At 56.9% G+C, this 19,961-nt stretch overlaps 1 protein-coding gene across 1 annotated transcript in view; it reads right to left on the bottom strand.

Moving 5' to 3' along the window:
• The window catches only part of SHANK2 (SH3 and multiple ankyrin repeat domains 2), a gene marked incomplete at both ends in the record, with an annotated part of 469,126 nt that overhangs the window by 102,147 nt on the left and 347,018 nt on the right, over window positions 1-19,961 (bottom strand). The window lies entirely within an intron of this gene.

Here is a 19,961-nt window from a genome sequence, read left to right as displayed (position 1 = left end):
CTGAAATAATTTATTCTTCCTTCCCTCCCTCCCTGGAATAAAAAGATGCTGTAAAATATCATCACGCAGGAACTCTGGGGAAAAACCACCAGAGGGCTTGGGGTCCCCAGATGGGCCACAGAAAGTTGGGGCTGCTTCTCAGAGCCCCACTGCCTGGGAGTATTCTTGGTCCGGGGCACCCGAAGAATGTTCTGAGCTACCCCATCACCGTCAAAGACCCATCTGAAAATCAGCCCATCCCATTATTTGGAAACCATCTCCTTATTCTCCACTGGGACTGAGGGTCTCATAGAAACAGCCTTAGCAAGTCCAGCTACTTCCTGCCTCAGTGCCTTTGCACGTGCTCTTGACGCCTCTGGACGTCTTTCCCCCACCTTTTCCATCTAACAGACTCCTCCTACCCACTCTCTTAAAATCCTCGTTTGCATTTACAACCTTAACGCTCAAGCAAATTGCCTGGGATCTTGTTAGGATTCAGAGTAGGATTCAGCAGGTGCTGGGTGGAGACGAGACCTGCGTTTCAAACAGGCTCCTGGGTGGTGCGGAGGCTGCTGGTCCAGAGCCTTGTTTGGAGTCCGATGTTCTAGAGCCCTGACTACTCCATTCTTCCACTGACCCACCTGCAAACATCCTTGCGCATCCCAGACCACGCTGCACCACAGTTACCTGTGACACACGGACCCTCCCCCTGTCCTTGAGGGCCATGCCGAGTCCCAGCCGCCTTTTTGACCCCCAGGACCCAGTCAGGGCTGGGAGGTACCCAGGTGCAGAGTCCAGAGGAGCAAACCTCATGTGTTCCCCGTCCTCGGGCGCCCCCCCCCCAGCCACGATCCCCGTTACTGGGTCAGGCAGCAGCAGGAAGATGCTGGGACGGGGGAGGGCCAGGCAACACCCTGGGGAGGCTTTGTGCTCACAGGGTCCTCATCCCTGGACTCGGCCCTGGAGACAGGCGAGCAAGGCTCAGCCTCTGGCTTGTGACCCCCAGGCCCCTGCCATGATGCATGTGTTTCAGCTCAGAGATGAGGCACCTGGGTGGGGTCGCAGGCAGCGAGGGCCGTGCCCCTGCTCCAGCCTCTCCACAGAGCTGGGGTCAGACGGGCCTCAGATCCATGCGAGGATCCGAGGCCCCTCAGAGGGAAGCAACTTGCCACAAAGCATCCAGCCTCACCCCCGGAAACTAATGAGGCGATGGGCCCTCCTCAAGCCTGAAAAGAAGTGGTCCAGGCTCGGGGTATTCACAACTTACCCAAGCCTCATACCACAGGCCTGGGGAGATTTTATTGCATGAAGTGGTTTCTGGGCTAAACTCCGGGCCAGGCCTCCCTGGAAGGTCAGAGGTGTCCCACCGGCAGATGCCAAGGACCCGGGGACCTGGTCACCATCAGACTCCCCCTTCCTGGTGCTCCCATCTGGTGCTACCCACCACCCCCCCCCCCCCAACCTAAAACACTTGCTCGCTGGGGACCAAGCGGATTGGCCTGGAGGAGGGGCTGGTGTCTCTCACACTCCTCTGTCCTGTCCAAGGGGAAAGTGGCACCAGGGTCCCATGTGGGCCTGCCACCACGCCCGTGGACAGGCACTGGCCGGTGTACGTCGTTTGGAAGCAGCCGTGCTGTCTGGCTCCAGGCTGGCTTGTCCCTTAGGAAGCCAGTGTGCTGTCCAGAGAGAGAGGGCCAGGGGTGAGGGCAAGAGGTCCCGGCCAACTGGGGTCGAGAGGAGGTCACCCAGCGTTCTTGTTGTTGGACAGGGTTTAACCCCTTCCTCCCCACCCTCTCTTAGAAAGAAGAAGCTACTTCTGGTCTGTCCTTGTGGGGCAGGGTGAGCAGCTGCCTGTCGTCTGCTTGACTCTGACCAGAGAGGCTGAGTGACTCCCCCAGGGTCACACAGGAAAGGCAGCACCAGGTCTCCGGACCACTTCCTATCAAGTTTTCTGCGGAAGAAACAGAGGCAGGTTTCCCCAGACGCTTTTGCTGGAAATGTTTCCTGACGTGCAAGGAGGGTCTTTTTCTTGCCTCCCTTTGGGCGAAGAGCTAGTTTTTCAGTCACTGGTTGGGATGCACAGGGACTGACTTAGTCGGACAGCTAGGGGGCCCCCTGGGGAAATCTCAGCCCCTGGGGAGTGGGCCCATGGGTCTGAGAGGCAGGCTGGGTTCAATCACAGCCCTGTAGCTCTGAGACCTGGGAGCCCAGGCAGGTCACTGCAAAGCAAGGAACGTCGCTTCCCATCTGGTTCTGCAAGGATCAAGTCATTGACCACTGCAGTCACTGACCTACAATACACCCTGAAAGGAGTTCCGGAGAAAGGGCAGGACGAGGGACTCTGTGCTTTGGGAAAACAGGCCCTTAGATAGTTACATTTCAGGAAAAAGTTTTTACGAACCCGAATTCTTGCATCTTCCCATACTTGGGAAAGCACTAAAATCATTAACTGAGATGTCTGTTCCTCGTGACCAGCAGCAACCTTCTACCGGGACTTGTGCTTGATGGCACGTACCCCCTTGGCCAAAATCACATCTATACGGGCCTCTCCCCCGACCTCTTTGGAGCAGTTCCTCAGAGCTTTCTGAGAGGCTGTCTCCCGGGCTATAGTCCTCAGTACGTCCCTGAATAAAACTGAAACTCACAGCTCTCACGCTGTCTGTTTTTTATTTCAGTCGACATCACCCATCCTTCCTCTGAGCCTCAGTTTCTTCATCTGGAAAATGGGTTCATGGAAGGGCTAGTGTCCAGCCCATGCTCAGCAGAGGGACCCAGTGAGGGCTCTTCCTTCTGGCCATGTCCCCAGTGGTCAGCAACGGGGCACTGCTCTGTCCCGGCCTCTCACTGCAGGACTCAGCTCCCCACACAACCACCTGGGCATGGGGCCCGGGCACACAGAGGCTCATTCATGATGGAAAGTCTATCCTATTTAGTCTCGTGTGTTTACAGCAGATGATGGAACTTGATCTCAAGTTACAAGCCACTCAGCTCAATGAGGTTTATTACGCAGACCTCACTTGGATGGCTATAAATGACCCTCAAAACACAGACCCCAGGAATTCTCTGGAAGGATGCTGCCTGGTTTTGAATATGAGATAATGGAAACACAAATTGATGCTAATGAAGTTCGCTGTTTGGAGAGGACGCTTGCCTCTGCAGCTGGGGGCAGTGGGACTCAATCAAGAAAACCCTGCCTGTGCGAGGGCCCGGCCGCTGGACCGGCTTGAGAGGGGTCGGGCTGTCTGCTCACTCCTCAGCCCTCGGCCCCAGGAGGAGGAGAGGCTCAGAGAGCATTTACCGCACACACACAAAAAGAAATGAAAGGGCATCTGGACTGCCTTTGAAGGCAGATATTTTCTGAGTGGAAGAAGAGAAGAGGACCCTGGGGGACTCGGCTGCAGGGAGGATGAGAGTTCCCAGAAGGCTGCTCTGTCTACTCAAGTCGGGCCCCCAGAGAGATGTCACCGAGGGCATGGAACCCGGCGATGGGTACAGGGACAGTCTGGCAGGGCTTCCATAAGTCAACTGTAGAGTCACCCTAGGACCCAGGACCCCACCCCTGGGGGATGCGCCCCAAAGAACCAAAAATGCGCGTCCACACACGTGTACCCCCATGTTCAGAACTGCATGATTCACAACGGCCAAAAGGGAGAAACAACCCACATGTCCATCACCAGAAGAAAGGAGAAGCCAGAAGGGGGTCCGTCCACACAGTGGAACGTTATTTGGCCATAAAAAGGAACGAGGCACAGATGAACTTACCTATAAAACAGAAACAGACTCACGGACACAGAGAACAGGCTTGTGGTTGCCAAGGCAGGGGGAGGGGAGGGATGGAGTGGGAGTTTGGGGTTGGTAGATGCAAACTATTACATTTCGAGTGGATAAACAACAAGGTCCTAATGTACAGCACAGGGAACTATATTCAGTAGCCTGGGATAAACCATAATGGAGAAGCATATAAAAAAGAACACATGTATGTGTATAACTGAGTCACTTTGCTGTATAGCAGAGACTGACACAACACTGTAAATCAACTTTACTTCAATTAAAAAAGAAGAAAAAGGAACGAGGCACTGATACATGCTACCATGCAGACGAACCTTGAAAACATTCTGCTTGGTGACAGAAGCCAGACACAGAAGGTCCCACAGTGCAGGGCTCCATTTGTAAGAAATGTCCAGAATAGGTAAATCCAGAGACAGAGATCAGATTGGTGGTTGCTGGGGACTAGGGGGGAGGGGCAGGGGAGTTGCTTAAAGTGAATGGGGTTTCCTTTTGTGGGGATGAAAAGGTTCTCGGGCTTCCCTGGTGGCGCAGTGGTTGAAAGTCCACCTGCCGATGCAGGGGACATGGGTTCGTGCCCCGGTCTGGGAAGAGCTCACATGGCGCGGAGCGGCTGGGCCCGTGAGCCATGGCCGCTGAGCCTGCGCGTCCGGAGCCTGTGCTCCGCAACGGGAGAGGCCACAACAGTGAGAGGCCCGCATACCGCAAAAAACAAAAAACAAAAAGTAAAAAAAACAGTTACAGGACCAATGGGGGCCTTAGAGGGGTGCTTCAGTGCCCCTGAAATTCCATCAGCTTAACCCATTCTTAGATTTGGAAAATGGGCACGTTTGCCTCTAACATAGATGGCCTCTGTGCTCAGCTTCCAGGCCCCGCCTGCGGCCTGACCAGCAAAGAATTACTTCATGCCTGAGTCTGGTTTGCTGCCGCTCTGCCGGAGGGTCTGTGGGGAGGCAGACGTCACGCCCTGTAACCTTGGGCCAGTCCCCATCCCGCACGAAGCCTTGGGCTTCTCAAAGGCAAACACGGAAGCTTGAACTGGGCTCCAAGGATTCCCTTTGTTCACTGATTCTGAGGATGATGGTCTTCTAAGCAGCCTGCACTTGTGAAGTAATAATTAATTTTCCATTTTATATTAATGAAAGACAAATGTAACTGCCAGCCAGAGCTGTTGATTGGTGCCAGTGGACAGAACAGGTCTGGAGAATTCTGAGTTAGCGGATGTGATTTTAGCCCAGACGTAAATGTGACACAGTGCTGGCATGCACGGGGTCCCCAGGCTGCACTTCCAGCTCCTTTAGGCTTTCTGAATATTTAAAGCGGCTCTTATATCCCAGTGTCACGCGAGAGGACCCGTGGGGATCCACAGGACTTGTGCCAAGAACAACTGAAATCTCTCTCATCTTAAAACGCCTTGATTGTGAAAAACAAATGGTCCTTTAAGGATGAACGCTGCTTCCACATGGAACCTCTGGGCACCCTGAGGATGTTGAACCTGTCGCCATAGTGACTAATAGGCAAACTTAGGCTTTCCAGATTTCTATAACCCAAGACCTGCTTACCCCCAAATGCCGAGGCTTTGGAATTTATTAGAAGCGGCATCCTTTGAAAAAGAGCTCTGAGGTTCTCAAATCAAAGATGCCACTTCCCAGGGCTGGTGCTAAAACAGTGCAGGAAAGGGTTCTTTCACAGAAGTCCCCGATGGAAAGTTCACGAAGGTTGCAAAGGGCGAGTTCACAGGTGCCGGTCAGCTGGGGTCCTGCTGTCGGAGGGGACGGTGAGGCAGGATAGGGCTGGTCCAGACGGCACTGTCACCCCGGACTCCACAGGCCCAACTGGAGCCCCTGGCTGCTCCCCATCTCCCCTTCCCATATCGTTCCTGCATTGTTTCCTCAGCAGCCCCAGGCACTCGGTCACCACCTACCACCTATATCTCATCCTTCATGGATCCCCCCCACCCCTGGGCTATATCGCAGGGCAGAGTGACATGGGAGAGAGACAGAAGACTTCGGGTCTGAGGGCATTTCTGCATTTATTTATCTTCCCATGCTTTACCTCAGCCCTGCATCAAACCATGGTCTTGGAAAGGTTAAAAACTCACAGAGGGCAGGGACCTGTTGGCCAGGGGCAATCCAGGAGGGCGTCCTAGGGGAGGTGCCATCTGAGAATCCTTTATTCCTTTAACTGTTTAGGGAGAATTTCTAGGTAGCCAGGCACTCAGGATGGGCCTTCCAGGATGAACACAGGAGTTTAGAGAATTGTCTTCATTTCTACGGAAAATGGCAATAAAAGGCAATTTTCAGTTCTTCTCCCAGGCACTTAGGATCACGAAACTAGGCTGCTGCTGAAAGGGAACCAAAAGCCTCATCCCAAATATATCTGCAAGCTGCTAAGGATGGCAGCCCTTGGGGGTCGTGAGCACTGAGACCATCATAGGGGGAGCCTGGGGACCCCGGGCTCCATGCCGGGTCAGGGGGGCCTTCGAGGGTCACCTGTGGAGGTGCGTGTTCTAATAAGGGCCCTGAAGGTGCCCCCTCCTGCCTGCACACACGGGCTCTGAGTGCGAGAGCAGGCAAGGTGGGGCTGGTGAGGACCACCCGGAGAGCCACAGAAGCCCACTCACAACACCCCGCCTCTGATGTCAGTGGTACAGTTCAAGACTGCGGCAGGACAGGTGAACACCTGGCATCCAGCTGACCAGGCCCGTGTCTCCAGGTGGGGCTTCAGGCCAGAGCAAGAAGGCTCTGGAAGATGCGCCTTCTCACCAAGAACAGGCCCAGGCCTGGAGCCAGGGGAGCCTGGGGCAGCTGGGTCCCGGGGCCGTCCCTACACAGAGCCCTGGACAACGCCCCCGCCGCCGCCCCGCCGTACGTCTTGCACACGGGGTGTTCTGACATGGGCCCCGCTCAGGTGCTCCCCAGGTGTGCTTCATGGGCCAGCTCTGCGGGTTTCCCGGCCTGTCACTGCAAGGAGCCCAGGCAGCAGCCCTGGCCTGGGGGTCTCCCCGAGGACAAGGTCCCGGGTGGGTGCTCAGGCAACGAGGAAAAGGACAAAACAGCTCAGCTGCAACTTCCACACTCCCGGGACATGGCTGCTGCTTGGGCACACGCCTGTGGAAAAGTGCAACGAAATGGGTGCAAATCAAAAGCCCTGGTGAGCTCAGGACCCCGGCTCCTGGGACCCTGCTTGCCTCGCCACCACCAGGGCTAGGGCCATCTCTTCAGTTCCCGGGTGTCTGGTCTTTGTTCTGATGGCTGCAGGGCCCGTCCGTGGCCGCTCAAATGTTTTTCTTCACTTATACACACACATGCATATGTCCTCTCGAATATTTCTCTCCTTCTTTATATAAGTGTATTTAGATAAATCATACTTTTAATGAAGCATCATCCTAGGAGTATATATATATATATCAGAGCGCTGTGACACTGCTGAGGCCACCAGGTGCCAACCCCACCTCTATCCCAAAGTAACTGGGATTCTGCATTTGTGTTTTTGTGTGTTATTACATGTTCATAACCCTAAACAATCCATTGATTCATTCTGCCTCCTTTTTAGGGAACTTGACGTAAATTGTAAGCAAACGTTACGCCTTCCTCTACAGCTTAAAGTTTTCCCTCCACGCTGCTTCTGAGATTTCTCCGCGCTGATGTGCGTGGCTGACATTCCTTCATTTCCCCACTGCTGGAGAGCATCGCTTCTTCGAACGCATCACAGTTTCCTGATCATTTCTCTTGTTAATAGGTACTCGTGTCATTCCCAGTTTCTTGCCACCGTGAGCAGAGCGGCTCGGAACCTTCTTGTGTGTGTCCCCAGCGCTCGTGAGTCTGGCAGGGGGTGGTAGTGGTGGTGTGTGTGCCCCAGAGTGAACCGCTGCTCTTACAGTTGGCACATTTTCAGTTTTTGTGGACAATGACAATTGTTTTCCAAAGAAATTGCAACTTGGGGTCTTTTTCATGTATCCTTCCAAAAACAAAGTGTTGAAACTGGAAAAGGCTCTGAAAGGCCTGGCTTTGTGCAACAGTGCTGTCGCTGGAGGTGCGTCCCCCCCGAAAAGATACACTGAAGTCCTACCTCCCGGCACCTGTCAATGTGGCCTTCTTTGGAAATAGGGTCTTAGCAGATATAATTAGGATGTAAGTTAAGATGAGGCTGTACTGGGTTAGGGTGGGTCCTTAAACCAAAATGACTCTTCTTATAAGAAGAGGGGAATGTGGACACAGATATAGACAGAGGGGCAAGGCCATGCGACAAGAGAGGTGGAGTTGGAGGGAAGCAGCTGCCGGCTCAGGATTGCTGGCGGCCCCCAGAAGCGGGAAGAGGCAGGGAGGCATCTTTACCTAGAGCCGCAGCAGAGGGAGGCCCTGCTGACACCCTGATGTGGAATCTCTAGCATCCAGAACAATGAGACAGTACATTTCCGTTGTTCTAAGCCCCCAGCTGTGGCACTTCCTTATAGCCCCTAAGACACTAATACAAGCAGCATTCCAGGTCCTCCCCGCGCCCGCCCTCCAGCCCAGCCATTGTCTCGTGACCAGACAGGTCCTTAGTTCATCGCTGTGAGCGCGAGGACGGCCAAAGCCCTGCACAGATCCACAAGGACGTGCACATCCCCTGAGCACGGGGTGAACACTGGAATCCTTCTCCACACAGCTCTGCAGCCGCCCGATTCCACCACTTTATCTCAGCAACAGGAAGGACTGCACTTTCCATCCCTGTGTTTAGATGCTTCTAAGATGGGACAGGGAAGCGGCAGCTATTCTGCTCCTGTCGGGGGGACTGTGGTCCCGGGGGTCTGGTGAGGCTGGGGGAAGGAAAGAAAGACAACCTTCTTTGATCCACACGGTGCACGGACCCATTTGCCACGTGCTAATACCTGCAGCACTTCGTGGGCGAGGCCTTCGGAGGGCCCGATTCAGCCTCTCTCGGGGCCCAGAGCCCGAGGCGTGGGCGAGGAATGGCCCACCACCAGGTGGGCTCAGAGGGGAAGTGGGGCTGGAGCACCTCTGCCTGTGGCAGCCCCCATCTGCCCTCCGTGGCGGGGCCCGGCTCCTTGGGTGGCAGCTATTGGGCTGGTTGGTCCAGTTCCGGGCTCGGTGCCAGCAGCCCGCCCGCCCACAGAGCTCAGCTTCATGGACCAGCGCTGGCTTTGTGAGCGGTCAGGGAGGTCTCTGTCCCCACACCTCTCTTGCTCCCTGGTCTGGCTCCCCCTTGGGTCAGTGGTGACGTAAGGGTGAGCGAGTTCGGGGGACCCCAAGAGGAGGCCGTCCACAGCCTTGGAGGGTGAGCCCAGCAGAGGAATAATATCTGAGTACTAGCGGGAGAGGCTGGGGAGGAGGGAGAAGGGACGGGAGGCAGGACCAGGCCCCAGGCTGGAGCCGGGTGCCGCGTCCTCCAGGCCCAGGACCTGGTCTCCAGAGCCCAGCTCTGGGTCCTGGGCGGGTCCTTCCAGGTAAGGACCTGACACCTGAGGAGGGTGGTGGGCTGGAAGGAGGGAGGCTGAGGCTGCCAGGATGGAGGCTGGGATGCGTTTCCAGGCCCAAGAGGCCCAGAGCCTGGCTGCGTCCCAGGCAGGCCTTCTGTCAAGGCCACCACCTAACACGGCCCACAGGTGAGCAGCCAACCTCCTGAACACGCACCTGCCGTCGTGCAAGAGGGATGGCAAACGTCACCTGCAAAGGCCAGAGTTTAGATATTTTAGGGTCAAGGTCACAGATTCTCCCGTGTGTGTGTGTGTGTGTGTGTGTGTGTGTGTGCGTGTGTGTGTGGATAACCCTTTAAAAATATAAGAACTTGTCTGCTTGCAGGGTGCACCAAAACAGTTGGTGGGTCAAATTTGGCCATAGTTTGCCAAACTTGCTATAAAAGAGAAACTCATTAAAGAGCCGGGTGTAAGAAGACCCTGAGTGAATTGTCAAAACCAGGGGTTGTCGGGACAGACCACAAGTGCACTCTGGTTAGGATGCAAATTTAGTTCTGGGCTTCCTGGGGGGCTGGGTAAAAGGGGAGACATAGCAACTGAAGCCTGAGGCAACACAGTAGCCCTTCGGGTTTCCAGGACCCACCAGCCCCAGAGAAAGTTCAAGTTCAGGGTGAATATGGAAACTGAGAGGGCGGCAGGAATGGAGACCAGATGTTCAGTAGCAGGGTGGGGTCTGCCGCCAGCAAACACGACCTAAGCTTGAAAACGGAACTCCTGAGGGATGTCAACCATGTCAGGCACGTGTAAGTTTGATTTCCTAGATGACAGGGTGATTTTAACTTGGTGTTCACAGTGTAATGCACGGACAAGGCCATTTCAGAAGGTGAAAATGAACCCAGAGGGAAAAGTCCTTGGGCCTTAGGACCCAAGTCCCGTGTTAACAGGCACTCACATCCCACCTCGCTCTCCAAAGACAGAGGCGCACGATTCCTCGGCAGTCCTCCCACTAGAATCCCACGAGCAGCAGGACCCGTAACCCAACCCCAGGCCTGCGGCTGGGACTCAGTAAGTAAGTCACAGAGCACGAGGCTGGCTGCCTAGAGAAGAACTGCGAGGCACGCGGTTTATGAATACCGTAATCCAGCGTAATTAACACCGGCTCGGAGAGGGGTACCAAACTTCTGGGTCACATTAGCCCACGTCTAAAGGCCGACACCACGCGGAATGTGGTGAAAACAAACCCGGGCCTGGGAAATCGGGCCGGGAAGGTCTGCAAATGTGGAGGCCGGCTCTCCAGGACCTACACGTGACAGTGGAGCAGAACCACCGATCCTGAGAGTTACGTCAAAGGGTGGTGAGCTCCGCGGGGACCAGGGACACCCCAAAAGCAGCCAGGAGATGAATGAGGGGGAGCCACTGCCCACCTGCTCATCACCCGTCATCCTGCCTCTTCCTGCCCGCAGGCCGGGCTTCTGTCAAGCTTCCCTCAGGGCAGCCCCCAGCCCCGCCCCCAGGCACGGCTCTAAGCACTTCCTGTGTGTTAATCACTTAAGCCTGAAGACCCAGATGCGAGTGTATTAGATTTCTTATCACGGCTGAAACACATGACCACAAATTCAGTGGCTTAACACGAACTTATCTCGCAGCTCTGCAGGTCCAACTGTCGGCTGAAATCAGGGTGTGGGCAGGGCCCCCGCTCCTTCTGGAAGCGCCAGGGGAGGGAGGACCCTTCCTGCCGCTTCTGGCTTCTGGGGGCTCCAGCTGTTCCGTGGCTGTGGCTGCAACACCCCAACCTCTGCCCGCTCCCCAGCTGTATTCCTATCTGCCTCTGCTTCCCTCTAGTAAGGAGGCTTGCGATGAGACTGGGCCCACCTGGATGACCCTGGATAGCCTCCCATCTCAATAGCCTTGACTCCGTCCCACCTGCAGGGTCCCTTCTGCCGTGGCTGGCAACATACACAGGTCGGGAGGATTAGGATGTGGATGTCCTGGGGACTGTGATTCAGCCGACCACAGGAAGACGGTGCCCTTCCATCAGGAGGACCCTGGGCTTGGAGGGGAGGTCACAGCCCAGGGACCCCACAGTGCTGGCACCGGCTGGTGATATTTGCTGGAACTGACCCTTGGGCTGGCCTTGGTCCATGGATGCCAACCCTCCCTGCTGCGAGGACCTGCTTGGTCCAGAACACGTGTGCCTTCACTTTGTCCTGCCCTGGTCTCCACACTTGGGTGGAAATGGGTCCTTACCCCCCTAGGGTCACAGGTGCATCCACTCCATGCCCACCTCTCTACTTCGGCTTCCCCAGAGGTGCCATGGGGTGGGTGTGGAGTTTCAGGGTGAGAATGCAAGTTAAGCTCTTCTCACGGTGCCTGGCACTTCGGGAGCCTAAAATATTAGCCAGCCTAATTGAGACATGGTTCAATAGTTCCCATGGCAGAAGCGTCATCTCCCTGCTGCAGCCTCACCCTAACAAAAACATAATCGTTCTGCCTTTAAGAAGCCTGTACTGGGTTGGGAGAAATGCAGATTTCAGGGGCTGTCAGTGAAGGGTTAATTAAGCAGAACAGGTAACCCCATCAGGATCACCGGGAACTCGGAGAGCTGACTCTTCTGGGCAACGCTGCCGCCACCTGTGGGCCCAGAGGTGATGCCTCTTCCTGTCCTCCTTCCCTCCAGAGACTCCATCGTGGGGTCCTTCTTTCTCATCTGCTCTGAAATCACTAGCTGGGCTGTTCATCCATGCTTGCCTTGCCCGCAGGCCAAGTGCAGTCTGTTGTGACGGGCTGAATACGTGTGTGTCCCCCCGCCAAATTCATTTGTTGAGGTCCCAACCCCCAATGTGCCTGCCTTTGCAGATGGAACACTTAAGGAGGTAAGCAAGGTTAAGTGAGGTCATGAGGGTGGGGCCCTGATCTGACAGGGTCAGCGTCCTTATAAGAAGAGACACCAGTGCCGTGTTCTCCCCGTTTCTCCCTGTCATTCGAGGACGCAAACCAGGAAGAGGCCCCTCACCAGGATCTGAATCTACCTGCACCTTGATCGTGGACGTCCGGCCTCCAGGACATTGAGAAATAAATGTCTGTTGTTTAAGCTGTCAGCCTATGGCAGCCTGTGCTGACGAAGACATTTGTAGGGCCAAGTGTGACATCCACCAGGCCTCAGTTCCCCATCTGTAAGGGGGGTGGGAACAGCGCCTGCTCCAAAGGCTACAGGGGGATTAAACCTTCCAGTCTCCCCTCTGAGTGACCACACAGCAGGGCAGGGAGACCCATAGGAAGCTTCCATGCAAATACTGGGGTGTAGAGAAACAGTCTGCTGATGACCTCCCCGGACGGCCCCATTTCTGGGGCTCTGTATGTCCAACAGGAGTTTTAAATGCTTTACTCACACTGAGGCACCTATTCTCACAATGTCCCTCCGTCCTGATCCCCATTTTACAGCCGAGGAAACTGAGGCAGGAGCTGACAAGCGGGAATATGTGGAGGAATGGGACTCACAACTAGGCCTTCTGAATCCAGAGACCCGGCTCCAGCCCGGGGCCAGTCTGGACTGCGACGTCCCCAAGCAACCCAGGCTGGTGACCATCTCAGAGGGAGGAGATTTTGCCGGTGCATGTGGGCAAGGAGAATTTAAGAGGGAGGATGGAGATGGATGAGGACCACTGCTATGAATCTTTCCCAGCACATCAGTAAACTAAGCTGAGAAACACATGATTTATGGCTTCAAGGCAGAACGCGACAGAGTGTGCCTGACAGGTATTGCCAGTGGGAGGCATGCTTGTGTTCAGGCCTAAGGAGCCTGCAGGTCCCTGCTGGGGAGGGGGAAAGACTTTGAGGGGTGGGACCCCACGCCCAAGGCCACCTGCGGCCCCTTCCCTCAACCCAGGAGAAGACAGGCTTCGGAGCTCTGGTTTCTCTGAGCTACAACAAACCTCCTGGTTCTATCCACACCTTGCTGGGGTTCCCAGAGCTGAGCCCGGTCCCCCCAAGGAGGGGCCCTGGGCCTCTGCTGGGCTGTCCCTGAGGTGAGTCCGGGTCAAAGCATGTCACTGGGGCTGTCAGTGGGCCAGCCGACAAGAACAGCTGGCCGACGGCTCCTTGGCACCTTTTGGACCCAGCGGGGGGTCTAGTGGGCATCTCACCCCCCCAGGGCACAGCGGGGCTCTCCATCCACCCCAACCCCAGCTGCCTATCCTAGAGGGCCCTGCGGTTGCCCCGCTGAGTGTGAAGAAAACCAGATTCCCCCCATCTGTGAGTTCTAGCCTCGGAAGAGACCCCCAGGCTGACACTTTCTCTCCACCCCAGTGTTTGGATGGACCGTGGGCCTCCTCTGGGTCTTGCTGTCCCCTGGCTGAGTTTCCTGGGGCCACACAACTGAGTACCACACACTGGGGGCTGCAACCAACAGAAACCTATTCTCTCACAGTTCAGGGGGCCAGAAGCCCCAAACCGAAGCTCCTGCAGGTACAGAGGGGCATCTGTTGCAGCCTCCCTCCCAGCTCTGCCGGGGGCTTCTCCCAACTTCTTGTGTCTCCCCTCCTGCCAGAAGGACACCAGTCATTGGATTTGGGGTCCCGGATGCAGGATGATTTCATCTCAAGATCCTTATAATTACACATGCAAAGACCCTAGCTCCAAACGAGGCTGCTGATGGAGTGAGATTTGGGCGGGGGACACTACGTAACCCGCTGCACCCTCCAATCCATTCTTCCCGTGGAAGCCAGACAGGCCGAGGCACACTCACCCACCCCGTGTTACTGACCATCCCAAACCCTGTCGCCCTGGAGGTAAAGTCTGAATTCCTCACCGCGTCCTTCGGGGCCTGTGCCTGCCTCTCCCGCCCGCGCTACCTCTGTCTCGTCACTTGGACCTCCTGTCCCCAAGGCTCTTGCCAGTCTCCACCTCTGGGCCTTCCTGCAGCCGCTCCCACTGCCAGGGGATGGGGGGTGCTGCCAGCCTCGGCTTCTCTGCTCTCAGCTCCCCGCTCACCTCCTCAGAGAGGTGGCCCTGACCTCCTGGCTGGCCTCCAGCATGTCCCTCTGGCTTATGTCCTTCAGAGCATGTGCTCTTGTTAATTTATTGCTGCCCGACCCACCCCCCGGCCCAGAAGTCCGGCAGGCCCAGGTGTGGATGGGGCACGTGCAGGTGCTGCGAAGAGACTGACAGGAAGGAAGGAGGGAAGGAAGGAAGGAAGGGAGGGAGAAAGGGAGGGAGGAGCCGCTGGGGAGTCTTCTAAGCGGACGGTGATGGCAGTCTAATATGGTGACCCAGCCACCTGTGGATGCTTAAGTTTAAATTGCTTAAGATTAAATAAAAATTCAGTTCCTTAGTCACGTGGCCACATTTTACGTGGTCAACAGTTATGTGTGGCCAGTGGTACCATATCGGGTGGATGGGACATTTCCAGAAAGTTCTGCTGGACCGCATTGCTCCGGACCAATGAACCAGAGAGAATCAGAGGCCGTCAGGGTAGCAAGGGGCCCTGGGATTCTCCTCCAACCTCCTGATCCCTCCCAGGCAGGCGGGAGCCAGGCTGATGTGGGGAAGACACGCTGGGCTGTGCTGGGCAGTGGGAGTGGGGGACGGTCCCCAGCCTCGGTCCTAAGGGCGGGTGGACAGCGGGGCCTGCTGCCAAGAACGCAGACGACATCCCAGAAGTGGGAACTGCCGGGGCCTCTGCCCCCGCACGGGGAGGAGCCGTTTCGAGTGTGGTCACCTCAGAGCGGGAGGGCCTGGTGTGCTCTGGGGGGTGTGGGACGGGAGAGGCCAGCCTCAGCCTGCCCAGAACCTTCTGGGACCCAACATCCCGGGACCTGCAGGCGCCCCGCCTCCAGGAGGCTTCCCGGCTTCAGGAGGGGCCGAGGCTGGGGGCATTCGCGGGAGGACGTGCAGCCACCAGCGCTGAGAACGGATGGATGGACGCGGCGGGGGGTGGCCTGTCACTCGCAGCATCTCACTGCCCAGCCCCGAGTCTCCGTGAGGTGGGTGCATGTCCTACCGCTCTCCCGGGGAACACGGGGAAAGGACCACGCCCCCGAGGACAGGCGGTGCTTGGTCCCCTCCTCCCCCTTTCCGGGGAGGGGCTCCTCCAGGAGGCCTGGTGGATGCTGCCCCCTCCCAGAGGGCAACCACGGTCCCCCAGCCTTCGCAGGACTCACGGCCACCTTTTCCTCTGCCACCCAGTCCTGTCTGTCAAATAACGGCCCCCAGGGCCAGGGGCCTGATAAAGAACAAAGCCGAACCTTGAACCATCTCCCCGCAACGCAACGCAGGGGTCCTCAGCCCGGGCGACCCCCGCCTGGAGACGTTTTTGGATGTCACGACCAGGAGGTGCTCGACACCCCACGACGTGCAGATGGGCCCCACAAGCTGAGAGAGCCTCGGTGGGGAGAGGCTGCCCGATCCCACCTCCCTCCCAGCCACTAGGCCCCGTTTCTCTCGTCTCTTTTGCAAAGAGAACCTCCCCACGCGGTCCCCTCGCATTGCTCCCCGTCCGTCGGCCTCTCCCAGGGGCTCCGTGGTTCCCACCCCCAATTCTCCCACGAACCTCTTGGCTCCGGCCACTGTTCTTTTCCCCCATCCTAAGTGATGTCTTGGGTCATCCGGGGGCCTCTCACGCACTGCTCTTACCTGGACGCTGCCTCTTGGCCCCGGCCCTGCTCTCGGCACCTGCCCCTCACCTGGACGTCCAGGAAGCACCACAGACCACACCGTCTGAGAGCCAGGCCCCGGCTCTGGCCCCCCTACCTGTCCTGGCCCTGCCTTCACAGCCCAGCAAGCCGCAGCCTCCACCCAGATGCTTACGGCCAACCGGGGAGTGTGGTCAGCCTGATTCCTCTTTTCACCGTCCCCCCCAGTTCAGAGTCATCAGCCAGTCCTGTCCTCTCTCCCTCAGACCATCCTTCTGACCTGTCCCCCCCGTCCAGTGGCATCCCTGCACTCGACTGGGCTGGCTCTCCCGCTGGTGCCTCTGTAACCTGCTCTCCACACACGGCCAGCGTGACCTTCCCCAGTGTAGGTCGGGCCCCAGGCCACCCCTGCTCCCGGAGTGAGGCCACCGCTGCTTTGCCTATGTCACCCTCACCCCTTCTGCCACGACCCACGCCTGCTTCCCTGTGGGGCTCTCGGCTCCCAGAACATGCCCTGGGACTTCCTTCCTGCCTCCAGGGCTTTGCACTGGCTGTTCCCTCTGCCTGGAACACCTTTCCCTGGTCTGGAAGGGCTGCCCCACTCAGGCTCCAATGACGCCTTTCTGGAGAGACGCCCTCCTGCCCTGGTCCTTAAGCACCCACGTGAGGGTCCCCTTCAGCAGGTATCACCACCCGAGCGCCATCTCTGTCTGCTTGTTGCCTGGTGGACACGTTCACCCCAGCATCATCGCGTGATAACACATGCACATACTCCCAACTCAGGACGCTCCCCCCACCAGGGTGTCGAAGTCTTTCCTGGGGCTCCATCACACACTGCCCCGTGGTGACCTTTGGCCTCCAGCCCCTCCCAGAGGGTTGGGCTAATACGTTTTCTCTCCGGCCTGTTCCAGAGGTCAAAACTGATATGGGGGCTTCCCTGGTGGCGCAGTGGTTGAGAGTCCGCCTGCCGATGTAGGGGACGTCGGTTCGAGCCCTGGTCTTGGAAGATCCCACATGCCGCGGAGCAACTAGCCCCGTGAGCCACAATTACTGAGCCTGCGCGCCTGGAGCCTGTGCTCCGCAAGAGAGGCCGCGATAGTGAGAGGCCCACGCACCGTGATGAGGAGTGGCCCCCACTTGCCGCAACTAGAGAAAGCCCTCGCACAGAAACGAAGAGCCAACACAGCCATAGATAAATATTAAAAAAAAAAAAAAAAAACTGATATGGGGTGGCCCCAACCCCCCATTACAAACCACACTGTTAGACTGTGGTGGCTGAAGCCCCAGCAGACAAAGACACGTATCAGGCAGGACAGGACGTCCCAGGGGCCCAGAGATCCCCTCCCAGGAGCCGAAGGCAAGGGCCGGACCTCTCTTTGGGTCAGGCTAGCTCTTCAGTGCCTGGGCCTACCCCCATTTTACAGGTCAGAAAACTGAGGCCCAGACATCAGGGAACCTGCCCAGAGTCCGAGCAGTGGGGGAACTGAGCTCTGATGGCTCAGCCCCTCTGCTGTTTCAGAAAGACCCTCAAATCTCCATACCCCACACCATCCAGAGATCGATCACGCCGGTGCCAGATGTAACCCCAGCCCAGCTGCTTGCCAACAAATCCGGGAAATGGAATAAAAGATATTTGTGTAAATATGGAAAAGTAGGACATGCTCGTGTATAAAATGCGCACGTAGAAGGATGAGTAATGGAGGAAGAGCAGTCCCCACCCATTCACCCCACGGAGACCTCTGGGACATGGGGGCCTGGCGTCTTAGTGGACCCCTGCCTGCTGCAGAGCCCAGGCCTCTGCCCCACCCCCTAAACAGCTCTGCCTTCATCTCCTCCCAGGCAGCCTTGGTCCCAGAGCCCCCCTCCCAGCTGAGCGTGGTACCCCACACCCACAGTTGCTAAGAGACGGTTGCCGAGAGTCACAACTCAGGTGGCAACGGAAAACGCCCCCAGCAACATGGTTTGCCGGGCCCATTTAGACAGACGTGTTTTCTGGTCCGCTCAATACCTCGGCCTCTGTGCAGACATCTGAATGATTTCCTCTCCCATGGTATCTGGACGTCACGGAGCATGCACTCTATGTTTGGGTGTAGTTGTGAAACAAACATACCAGTCACTATGTCTGCATTTAATGTGGCGTGAAGCCCGGGACCGAGAGGCAGGGAGACACCGTGGGGAGAGTACACTTCTTACCACAGGCAGGCCGGGGCCCTCGGCTGATTTAGGACCTTGTCTCATCTGATCAAACCCCAAGCAGGCAGCTTCACACCATGGAGTCCAAGGCCCAGCAGATTCATGGAAAAGCAGGAGAGGCCGATGGCTCTCACCCCGGAGCAAGGCAGGGTGTCTCTGCTGCCGTGTGGAGAAATATCACAGCCCGAGCCACTTCCTGACGCCCCAAGGCCCAGAGCAGACGTAGGACGAGGGCTGAGCCCCACCAGCAAGGGCTGAGATGCTCTTCATCAGCTCTTCAGGCCACATATATTTCATTTTTGGGGACCCCAACCCAGGGAGCCCAGGAGCTGACACAGACAGCGAGTCAGACAGATGCCCAGAAGTTAGGACAGTGGCACAGCTGAGGCAAGGCACTTTGCCCAAAGCATCTCTTCTCTCCAGCCCTCCATCTGGCCAGGAATTCTAGCATGAAAGGCTCTCGCTTTTGGGTTCTGTTCACCAGAAGCCCCATTTTTCTGTCTGGGCATATGCAAGGTGTCACTTCTCCACCCTCCTGAGGCTGCGTGTGTCCGATGAGAGGGGAGCAGAAGTGACAAGTTATCCAGGCAAAGCTTAGAGAGCCACCACGCCATTCACCAGGCTCCCTCCTTCAACCCACCTCGGCCACCGTCACCAGCTGGTGACGGCCAGTGGGTGGGGGCTGCACCCACCCGGGCTTCTAACTGAGGATGACATGGGACAGAGCAGAGCCATCAGGCCATGAGGGCCAGCAGGAAATAAACCACCGTGATCTTGGGGCTGTTTGTTACCGCAGCCTGACCTAGGCTGTGCTGACTGCTACAGGCTAGGAAGGTATCACACCTCAAGGGCACCCTTTAAAATGCTGGCATCCCTGGCATGGGGGAGGTTTCTTAAATCTGAAGATTTGCTCAGGTAGCCCACCTTTGCATGAGGAGGTCCACAGGTTAAGCCGGGAGGTCCCAGAGGAAGGGGACTTGGGAGCTCAGTTCTGACAGGAGCCTGCGGGGGTGTTCCAGGCAGGAGGTGGCATGGGCAGGAGGCCGACTTCAGGAGTGGAGACGGAAGGGATGCTTGTTATGTGACGGAAGGAGGAAGGTGAGGCAGGTACCAAATGCACACGCCCCCTCCTTCTCTTTCCTACCCAGGCCCATCCCTTCCATCATTCTCTGGGCCTCAGTTTCTCTACCTTCAAAATGGGCTGAGTCACTCCTGTCCTGCACACAGTCTCACCCGGTGAAGACCAATGGGAGGACTCTTTGTACTGTGAGGGCTGGATACACAGTACCATGGTAGTGCCTCAATATATAAAGAGCATGTCTTTCTGGGATCTTGTTCAGTCTTGCAGTAGTCCTGAGAGGTAAGTATCCGGCTCCTTCTTTTGCAGAAGTAACGCAGGGCCGGTGGCTTGCCCCAGGTCACCCAGCCCATTGAAGGCAGAGCTCGCACCCAGCATCAAGCCAGCGTCACTCCTCTGATTTCCGGAGCTGCAGGCCCCTGAGCTCTGCCTTCCCTCCGGCTGTGGGTGTGGTCTCTGGGTGGGGAGAGGCTGCAGCAGCATCTCCCACGCTACACCCACCCCCCACCCGACAGGTTCTGGGAGAACCTCTCCACCGGCAGAGTGAACAGGTGTGGCAGCATCAGCAGCACGCCTGAGGCCCTGGTTGGGTAAATAATCCCAGTTCTGGGGCTCCAGCCTCCAGCGCGGCAAGGCAGAGCGTGTTCTGTGCAATCAAAGACAGGATGTACTTGGGAGAGGCCGCACAATTGTTGTGAAGTGGAAGAGAAATTAATTTTAATCTTGGAGTCGATTCCAGCCTGGGAGGGAAGTGCCAACGCTCAGAGAGGGCTGGTGGCAGGCATGTGCTGCTGCTCACGTGGCCACTGCAGCCTGAATGTGGGGGGACATGCAGCCCAACGGGTACCCAAGGCAGCACAGCCTCCCTGGGGACCCT

This window comes from Hyperoodon ampullatus, assembly GCF_949752795.1.
Source record: "Hyperoodon ampullatus genome assembly, chromosome: 7".
Lineage (NCBI taxonomy): Eukaryota > Metazoa > Chordata > Mammalia > Artiodactyla > Ziphiidae > Hyperoodon > Hyperoodon ampullatus.
Note: the sequence above shows the minus strand (reverse complement) of the source record. Positions and strands in the feature narration are given on the sequence as shown.